Source organism: Pristiophorus japonicus, chromosome 1 (genome assembly GCF_044704955.1).
Source record: "Pristiophorus japonicus isolate sPriJap1 chromosome 1, sPriJap1.hap1, whole genome shotgun sequence".
Taxonomy (NCBI): domain Eukaryota; kingdom Metazoa; phylum Chordata; class Chondrichthyes; family Pristiophoridae; genus Pristiophorus; species Pristiophorus japonicus.
This window is the reverse complement of record NC_091977.1, coordinates 160642594-160652468: the sequence shown is the minus strand read 5'-3', so window position 1 is coordinate 160652468 and position 9875 is coordinate 160642594. Positions and strand designations below refer to the sequence as shown.

Sequence of the window (9875 nt, the reverse complement as noted above, 5' to 3'; positions counted from 1 at the left end):
ATTCAGTCGCATTTAGTTTCATTTTATATCCCCCTTGTGTCAGAATACCCAGAGTTGCCGCAGGAAATTCAATCCCAGGAACTCCCCACGCTCCCAGGTTGGTCAGAGACTGGGAACCCAATGACGTTAGGCATTAGCCCCGCCTCTCGCGCCAATCCCTGCCCCGCCCCACTCCCCGCCCCCCGCGTCACTCCCCGTCCCGCCTCGCCCCCGTATCACTCGCTGCACCGCCCCTCGCGTCACGCCCCGCCCCCCGCGTCACTCCACGCCCGCAGTTGACGGGTGACGGAGCGAGTTGGGCGGCAGGGATGAGAGTGTTGGTGAGTACAGAATACATGAAATCCAGGTCGGCTGACACACTGACTGTAGTTACCGGCAACTATGGGCCGGGGGTGGGAAATGGTCGGGTGGCCTGGGGGAGGGAGGGAGTGAGTGGGTGGTCCGGGAGGTGGTGGTGGTGGACGGGGGCGAGTGGCTCGGGGGGGGTGTGTGTGTGGTGGTGGTGGGGGGGGGGGGGGGGGGGTGAGTGGTGTGGCTCGGGGGGGTGAGTGGCGTGGCTCGTGGGTAGGGGGCGAGTGGCTCGTGGGGAGGGGGGGAGGTGTGTGGTGAGGGGGCGAGTGGGGAGGGGGGGGGAAGTGTGTGGTGAGGGGGCGAGTGGTGAGGGGGGGGAGTTGTTTGGGGAGGGGGGGGAGGTGTGTGGGGAGGGGGCGAGTGGCTCGGGGGGGGAGGTGTGTGGGGAGGGGGCGAGTGGCTCGGGGGGGAGGTGTGTGGGGAGGGGGCGAGTGGCTTGGGGGGGAGGTGTGTGGGGAGGGGGCGAGTGGCACGGGGTGGGGGTGTGTGTGGGGGGGGCAAGTGTGTGGGGGGGTCAAGTGGCTCGGGGGGAGGTGTGGGGGGGGGCGCGTGGGGTGGGTGTGTGTGGGGGGGGCGAGTGGCTCGGGGGTGGTGTGTGTGGGGGGGGCGAGTGGCTCGGGGGTGGTGTGTGTGGGGGGGGCGAGTGGCTCGGGGGTGGTGTGTGTTGGGGGGGCGAGTGGCTCGGAGGTGGTGTGTGTTGGGGGGGGCGAGTGGCTCGGGGGTGGTGTGTGTTGGGGGGGGCGAGTGGCTCGGGGGTGGTGTGTGTTGGGGGGGCGAGTGGCTCGGGGGTGGTGTGTGTTGGGGGGGGCGAGTGGCTCGGGGGTGGGGGGCGAGTGGCTCGGGGGGGGTGTGTGTGTTGGGGGGGCGAGTGGCTCGTGGGGGTTTGTGTGGGGGGCGAGTGGCTTGGGGGGGAGGTGTGTGGGGAGGGGGCGAGTGGCACGGGGTGGGGGTGTGTGTGGGGGGGGCAAGTGTGTGGGGGGGTCAAGTGGCTCGGGGGGGAGGTGTGGGGGGGGCGCGTGGGGTGGGTGTGTGTGGGGGGGGCGAGTGGCTCGGGGGTGGTGTGTGTGGGGGGGGCGAGTGGCTCGGGGGTGGTGTGTGTTGGGGGGGCGAGTGGCTCGGAGGTGGTGTGTGTTGGGGGGGGTGAGTGGCTCGGGGGTGGTGTGTGTTGGGGGGGGGCGAGTGGCTCGGGGGTGGTGTGTGTTGGGGGGGCGAGTGGCTCGGGGGTGGTGTGTGTTGGGGGGGGCGAGTGGCTCGGGGGTGGGGGGCGAGTGGTTCGGGGGGGGTGTGTGTGTTGGGGGGGCGAGTGGCTCGTGGGGGTTTGTGTGGGGGGCGAGTGGCTCGGGGGGGGTGTGTGTGGGGGGGGCGAGTGGCTCGGGGAGGGGGATGTGTGTGGGGGGGACGAGTGGCTCAAGGGGGGCGTTGTGTGGGGGGGGGTTATGTGGGGGGGGGCGAGTGGCTCTGGGGGGTGGGTGTGGGGAGGGGGCGAGTGGCTCGGGTGGTGTGTGTGGGGGGACGAGTGGCTCGGGGGGGGGGTGTGGGGAGGGGGCGAGTGGCTCGGGGTGGTGTGTGTGGGGGGACGAGTGGCTCGGGGGGGGGGTGTGTGTGGGGAGGGGGGGCGAGTGGCTTGGGGGGGTGTGTGTGGGGAGGGGGGCGAGTGGCTTGGGGGGGGGTGTGTGTGGGGAGGGAGCGGGTGGGGTGTGTGTGGGGGGGGCGAGAGTGGCTCCGGGGGGGTGGTGTGTCTGGCGGGGGTGCGAGTGGCTCGGGGGGGGTTGTGTGGGGGGGGGGGGGCGAGTGGCTCGTGGGGGCGGCGAGTGGCTCTGGGGGGTGGGTGTGGGGAGGGGGCGAGTGGCTCGGGGTGGTGTGTGTGGGGGGCGAGTGGCTCGGGGGGGTGTGTGTGGGGAGGGGGGGTGTGTGTGGGGGGGGCGCGAGTGGCTCCGGGGGGGTGGTGTGTCTGGCGGGGATGCGAGTGGCTCGGGGAGTGGGGGGTGTGGGGGGAGGGCGAGTGGCTCATAGGGGTTGTGGGGTGTGGGGGGGCGAGTGACCTGATCACCCTCCTGAAAGCACCGCTCTTTGGTAGGAATCAATGACTTTTCTGCACAGATTGTGCCTTCTCTACCTTGGAAAGTGTGATGTCATGCACTTTGGCAGGAAAAGTCAAAGAGCAAGTTATTATTTAAATGGAGAAAGATTGCAAAGTGCTGCAGTACAGCGGGAACTGGGGATACTTGTGCATGAAACACAAAAGGATAGTATGCAGGTACAGCAAGTGATCAGGAAGGCCAATGGAATCTTGGCCTTTATTGCAAAGGGGATGGAGTATAAAAGCAGGAAAGTCTTACTACAGTTATACAGGGTATTGGTGAGGCCACACCTGAAATACTGTGTGCAGGTTTGATTTCCATATTTACAAAAGGATATGCTTGCTTGGGAGGCAGTTCACAGAAGGTGCCGTGGATGAGGGGGTTGACTTATGAGGAAAGGTTGAGTCGGTTGGGCCTCTACTCATTGGAATTCAGAAGAATGAGAGCTGATCTTATCAAAACTTATTAAGATTATGAGGGGGCTTGACGAGCTGGATGCAGAGAGGATGTTTCCACTGATGGGGAGACTCGAACTAGAGAGCATGATATTAGAATAAGGGGCCGCCCATTTAAAACAGAGATGAGGAGAAATTTCTTCACTGAGGGTGGTAAATCTGTGGAACTCGCTGCCTCAGAGAGCTGTGGAAACTGGGACATTGAATAAATTTAAGACAGAAATAGACAGGTTCTTAAACGATGGGAAGCCGGATGGGAAATGGAGCTGAGTCCATGATCAGATCAGCCATGATCTTATTGAATGGCGGAGCAGGCTCGAGGGGCCGTATGGCCTACTCCTGTTCCTAGTTCTTATTTTCTTATGTTCTATTAAGACATGGGGAGGAGGGAGAGAGAATGACAGGGAGACGGAGCAATGAAGAGAGGTGAAATGAGAGAAAGATGTTGGTTGTGTCAAGCAGCAAGGGGCCAGTGGATTGTGAAAACCTCAGGAGTGAGTAGACTTTACCCTTACAATGAGTCATTAAAATGTTACATTTATTATTACATGCAGATACTTCAGTACTATACTGTTGCATTTATATTTTTGCTGCTGTACACCAGAATAGAAATGAGAATTTCGTGATTTTGGAAAATTCCTCTCCAACCCCTTTACTCAATTAAAACTAATCCAGGAGATCAGATTGACCCTGATTTATACTACAGGGTTCCTACTTGTACAAGGTCATCTCTGCTGCAGCCAAAAACTGGTCTATCTCTCTTTTGAAGGAATACAGCAATTCAGCATTTACTGCACGAGTCAGCAACCTGGTTCCTCAGGTCCATAATTCTCTGGGAAAATAATTAATTTTGAACTTGCATTTAAATGCAGCACATTAGAAGTGCATATAGCTGATGATGTTTCGGTAACTGTTGCATTCTAATTTGGACTGGTCATTAGAATAAGAGGGCAAGCAATGAAATGCACAGAGGAAAAAATGCTATGTATGCCAGCATCATAATGTTTGAATTGTGGTCTAAGACAGGCGTTCATTGAGAAATCAGCAACTGTTTTAAATATACCTGCTTTATTTTGATTTTGGAAAGTGTTAGAATTTGCTTTCCTCGAGTTGGCTCAATTTTCCCCAGTATTTTCTCCATTTTCCCCAGTATTTTCTCCATTTTCTTTGGAGTAGGCTGCTTTTTCTGGCCTAACTTAAAAATCCCTAGTTTCCCCAATCAATTTGCACCAGCATAACTGACTTAGTTACATTTTTTTTAGGTAAGTTTTTTTTTGCTCAAAAAGGGGGCATTACCAGCCACCTATGCCAGTTAGGCAACTTTGGCCAGCTAATAGTTACTCAATTTCTATTTAGGCCAGCTTATGTGGCCACTCGAGAAAACCCTGGCAGAGAGTTAGAGAAATCGTCGCAGGTAAGTACATCGGAGGCCATTCGGCCTGGAATAGGGGCGGGAAGCGGAGAGGAGCTGGATCGGCACTCACTTGGGACCGGAGAGGCTCGGTGGGCGGGTGGGGGGCGAGCGAACTAACTAACTGTCTGGCATTGGGCGGGGACCACACAGCAAGTGGCGGGAAGAGGCTCGGGGGGATGGGAGGGAGGGTGCTCAGCGCAACGGACCAGGACTCTGGGACCAGAGAGGGTCGGAGACAGCCGATCTGAAGGCTTGGTGCCCGATTGCCAACTCGGAGCACTACTGCGCGTGCGCGGCCATTTCAGAGACATCCGGAACGTCACTTTTTTCCACCGCGTGTGCGCAGATGTCCTGGCACCTTTTTTCAATGCAGACCACAGGCTCCACCCCCTGAAGCGACTGACCACACTGCGCGGTTACAGAGTAGAGGCCAAACGTTGGGGAAACTACGAAGATTTTTTCCTGGCGCAACTACTGACATAACGAAGCGATGCGACTCAGCCAAGTACGCCAGAAATCGAGCTCGGTGAAAATTGAGCCCGTTGTATCTGACACTTGAATGGCTGCTCTTTGTACGCAGTGTGATGTCTAAAAGTCAGAGCTACATGAATGTGAAGGCTTCGTGATCATGTCAATCCTGCATCCGGTTGAGATTGCCTCGGATAGTTATGGTTAATTGTGTAGGTTTATGAATTTCCTCAATTTTGGATGCTGTTCCCAGTTGGATTGAAGAGAGTCATATTTGGTTCTCAGCTCACAGGATGCATAATGCATCAGCATATCTTTTATGTGCTTTACAGTGTCCATGTTCAGTCAAGCATATGAATGTTGTGCAGCCTGTCGATTCTTTCTAATGGTTGCTGTTGCCTGGTAACAGGGCATACTATTGCTTTTAGAGATGAGAATGTAAGATCAATGCATGACTGATTGTAGAGCTGCTTGTGGCACCACTGTCACTCCCAATCTAGAAATGTTTGATGTAGCTTCATACCTGAGCACCCATATTTTCATTTGTTTTACATTTTTATATTGAAGTGAAATTTGGGTACTTCTAACATAGGTTATTACCGAAGGTAGCACCTTAAATGGATTTTTGTAAGTCTACGGTAGTTTTGCTGTAAGCTGTTGTTTGGTAAACCAAAACAAGCCGGTTTGGCTCTTCTGTTGATCACACAGAAGTCATCATCATAGGCAGTCCCTTGGAATCGAGGAAGATTTGCTTCCACTCTAAAAATGAGTTCTTCGGTGACTGAGCAGTCCAATACAAGACCACAGTCCTGTCACAGGTGGGACAGATAGTCGTTGAGGGAAGGGGTGGGTGGGACAGGTTTGCCGCACCGCTGTCTGCGCTTGATTTCTGCATGCTCTCGGCGATGAGACTCGAAGTGCTCAGTGCCCTTCCAGATGCACTTCCACCACTTAGGGTGGTCTTTGGCCAGGGACTCCCAGGTGTCGATGGGGATGTTGCACTTTATCAAGGAGGCTTTGAGGGTGTCCTTGAAATGTTTCCTCTGCCCACCTTTGGCTCGCTTGCCGTGAAGGAGTTTCGAGTGGAGCGCTTGCTTTGGGAGTCTTGTGTCTGGCATGCGAACAATGTGGCCTGCCCAGCGGAGATGATTGAGTGTGGTCAGTGCTTCAATGCTGGGGGTGTTGGCTTGGTCATGGACGCTAACGTTGGTGCATCTGTCCTCCCAGAGGATTTGCAGGATCCTGCGGAGACATCGTTGGTGGTATTTCTCCAGCGACTTGAGGTGTCTACTGTACTTGGTTCATGTCTCTCTGACATACAGGAGGGTGGGTATTACTAAGCCCTGTAGACCATGAGCTTGGTGGCAGATTTGAGGGCTTGGTCTTCGAACACACTTTTCCTCAGGCGGCCGAAGGCTGCACTGGCGCACTGGAGGCGGCGTTGAATCTTGTCGTCAATGCCTGCCCTGGTTGATGAGAGGCTCCCAAGGTATGGGAAATGGTCCATGTTATCCAGGGCCGCGCTGTGGATCTTGATGACTGGGAGGCAGTGCTGTGTGGCAGGGTCAGGGGTGATTACTGAGTATAATGAGATATTGTGAAAATTGTTTTGTAGCCCTGCTGGAATGGTATACAGTACAGCAGCAGTTTCAACTTTTCACATAAATGTTACCAGCAAACCTAATGCGGTAAAAATTCAGGCCCTCAGTCTCTAATGGTTAGAAGCTGTGGTGGTCTGCTGCATTGACACTCATGCAAACATATGGACAATGATGTACAGGAAAAGACCCTCTGGTCCATCCAGCCTGTCCCATACATTGTGATTGTGTGTCACAATATATACACAATCCACCTCACCTGAAACCATGCAATCACTTGGGAGAAGTGAAGAAACAGATTAAAAACCCAAGCCAATTTGGGAGGGAAAAAAAATCTGAGTTCTGACCTGAAATGTTAATTCTGTTTCTCTCTCCATTAATGCTGCCTGACCCGCTGAGTATTTCCAGCATTTTCTGTTTTTATTTCAGATTTCCAGCATCCGCAGTATTTTGCTTTGAAGTGTTCTTATTTGCTTATTTACAGTTCAAACTTTAATTTGGACTGGAATCAATATTCATTAGTGCTTTGTTTGTACAATTCAGAAATGACCAAGTTTGTAGTAGACATATTAGATATTAATAGCGTACTAGTATGATATTATGCAGATTGAATCCGGGAGGCAAAACTATTGCGTTGTGTGTTTTGCATATATCAATCGATATAACTGGAATACTAGAGACTTGGTAGATTATATATGGGTGGAGTAAAACTTGCATGACACTGCTACCTCCAGTACAACTTGCATTTTCTTTGGTCAATGTAGATTAGGAGTCTGTGTATTTAGGAGTTATGGGTTTCCTCTTCAGCCCCTGTACATTATTTATTTTAGATGCATATTTTCAGCATAATAGCAAGGGTATCTTCGCATATATTCAGTTAAAACAGATAAGGAATAAAATGTGAGAACTGAAGTATGTTGAACCCATAGGGGGCGTGGGGAATATGGACAGAAGTACTGGTGACTTTACCATTTTATAGGAACAGTCCTGGTGTTAACTCAAGACTTGTGTTAGCTTTTCTAACAAGAGGGCTTTATTATCTACTAGACTAACTTTGCTCAGTGAGAACAGTTTTGTATTATAAAATGAGCCCTTCAGAAAGCTGCTTGGTGAAACATTTTATTTTGATTTTAGTATTTAGTACTGTACCTTATATGCTAAAACAAAGCTGTTCTGTATTTTAGTTTCTTGTAGAACTGTGTTTGCTGTTTAGTCTGTGACGTGTATTGAATTGTAATTTTTCTTAAATATTGCAAATGGAGTAAGTATTAAAAAAATTGCTTACCCTTGATCTTGTGAATATGAAGCTAAATCAGGCAGCTTGCTTATCCTATACCAATTATAGATAGCAAGTCATGAGAGCAGTTCTGGCAGTATATCTCTGTTGTGATCTGAAGTGGATAATTTGGCATCAGACCAAATTCCTGTTCATCTGATGTAATGTGAGTGGCAGGGAGCTTCTAGGTATAAGCAACATTGAAGCTTTACTTCAGATGAAAGCAAAATACTGTGGACGCTGGCAACACACAGCAGGTCAGGCAGCATCTGGAGAGAGCAATAGAGTTAACATTTCAGGTCGATCAGAACTTTAGATGAGAATTTGTCATGGATCTGTGGAAATTGTTTTTCACCTGCTTTGGATGATTTTGTTTTGCATTATTTTCCCTATGACAGCATGATCTAGATATGCAAGGCTCCTCCTATAGCTTTAGGATCTGCCTTTGTTAAACATTGGGAAGACTGACGCCATTGTCTTTGCTACAAACTCCTTACCACCAATTCCATCTCCGTCCATCTCAGGCTTAGAGACTGTTTGCAACCTCAATATCCTATTTGACCCTGAGCTGAGCTTCTAACTCCATATCCTCTCCATTACAAAGGCTGCATACTTCTACCTCTAACATTGTCCACCATACCTTGAAATCTGAAATGTAAATAGAAAATTCTGGAAACACTTGGCAGGTCAGGCAGCATCTATGGAGGGAGGAAGGTAGGGTTAACGGGCCCAACATTGCCCAAGCCGTTTTTTTCGGCACACTGACCTAAAACACGGCGACTTTGCACGCTGGTAAGGGCGCCAGAAAAAAGGGGCCCCACCCTGGCCGCTCTTCGGAGTCCCCGGAGTCGTGGCGTGCAGTCTGAAGGAGGGTGCAGAAAGCACTGCCGGCACCTGCGCGTATGCTCCTGCCCTCCCAGCGTGTCCTGTGAGCAGGACCAGATGCTCGCAGCCCCTATCCCCGGCCGAAGGGACGCCCATCTCGCCGCACCCTGTCCCCGGGCGAGTGGCCTCCCGCACTGGCCGGCCGGCCCACTGAGTTGAGGTAGGACTTCGGTTCTATTTTTTATTTAGTGGTTGTGTGTGCTTGAGAGTTTTGATTGGGATGGGGGGAGGCGGAGGCGGGGGGTGAGGCGGAGAGTGTATTGGGGGGGGGGAGGAGAGTGTATTGGGGGGGGGGGGGGGAGGAGAGTGTATTGGGGGGGGGGGAGGAGAGTGTATTGGGGGGGGGGAGGAGAGTGTATTGGGGGGGGGAGGAGAGTGTATTGGGGGGGGGGGAGGAGAGTGTATTGGGGGGGGGGAGGAGAGTGTATTGGGGGGGGGGAGGAGAGTGTATTGGGGGGGGGGAGGAGAGTGTATTGGGGGGGGGGGGAGAGTGTATTGGGGGGGGGGAGGAGAGTGTATTGGGGGGGGGAGGAGAGTGTATTGGGGGGGGGAGGAGAGTGTATTGGGGGGGGGAGGAGAGTGTATTGGGGGGGGGAGGAGAGTGTATTGGGGGGGGGAGGAGAGTGTATTGGGGGGGGAGGAGAGTGTATTGGGGGGGGGAGGAGAGTGTATTGGGGGGGGGAGGAGAGTGTATTGGGGGGGGGAGGAGAGTGTATTGGGGGGGGGAGGAGAGTGTATTGGGGGGGGGAGGAGAGTGTATTGGGGGGGGGAGGAGAGTGTATTGGGGGGGGGAGGAGAGTGTATTGGGGGGGGGAGGAGAGTGTATTGGGGGGGGGAGGAGAGTGTATTGGGGGGGGGAGGAGAGTGTATTGGGGGGGGGAGGAGAGTGTATTGGGGGGGGGAGGAGAGTGTATTGGGGGGGGGGAGGAGAGTGTATTGGGGGGGGGGAGGAGAGTGTATTGGGGGGGGGAGGAGAGTGTATTGGGGGGGGGGAGGGGGAGTGTTGGGGGGGGGGAGGAGAGTGTATTGGGGGGGGGAGGGGAAGAGTGTATTGGGGGGGGGGAGGAGTGTATTGGGGGGGGGGAGGAGAGTGTATTGGGGGGGGGGAGGAGAGTGTATTGGGGGGGGGAGGAGGAGTTGGTGTTGGGGGGGGGGGGGAGGAGAGTGTATTGGGGGGGGGGGGGGGTGGGGGTGTTGGGGGGGAGGTGTGGAGTTGGGGGGGGAGGAGAGTGTATTGGGGGGGGGAGGAGTGTGTATTGGGGGGGGGGAGGAGTGTATTGGGGGGGGGAGAGGAGAGTGTATTGGGGGGGGTGGTGTTGGGGGGGGGGGGGGAGTGTATTGGGGGGG

At 53.9% G+C, this 9875-nt stretch overlaps 1 protein-coding gene across 3 annotated transcripts in view; it reads left to right on the top strand.

The window, feature by feature from the left end:
- Positions 1 to 270: 270 nt before the first annotated feature.
- pam (peptidylglycine alpha-amidating monooxygenase) overlaps positions 271 to 9875 on the top strand; it is a 398693-nt gene continuing 389088 nt past the window's right edge. For all 3 annotated transcript variants that reach the window (XM_070884267.1, XM_070884245.1, XM_070884252.1), the window contains exon 1: positions 271 to 320. The gene's annotated coding sequence lies outside the window, so the exon portion shown is untranslated. The remainder of the gene's footprint in view (positions 321 to 9875) is intronic.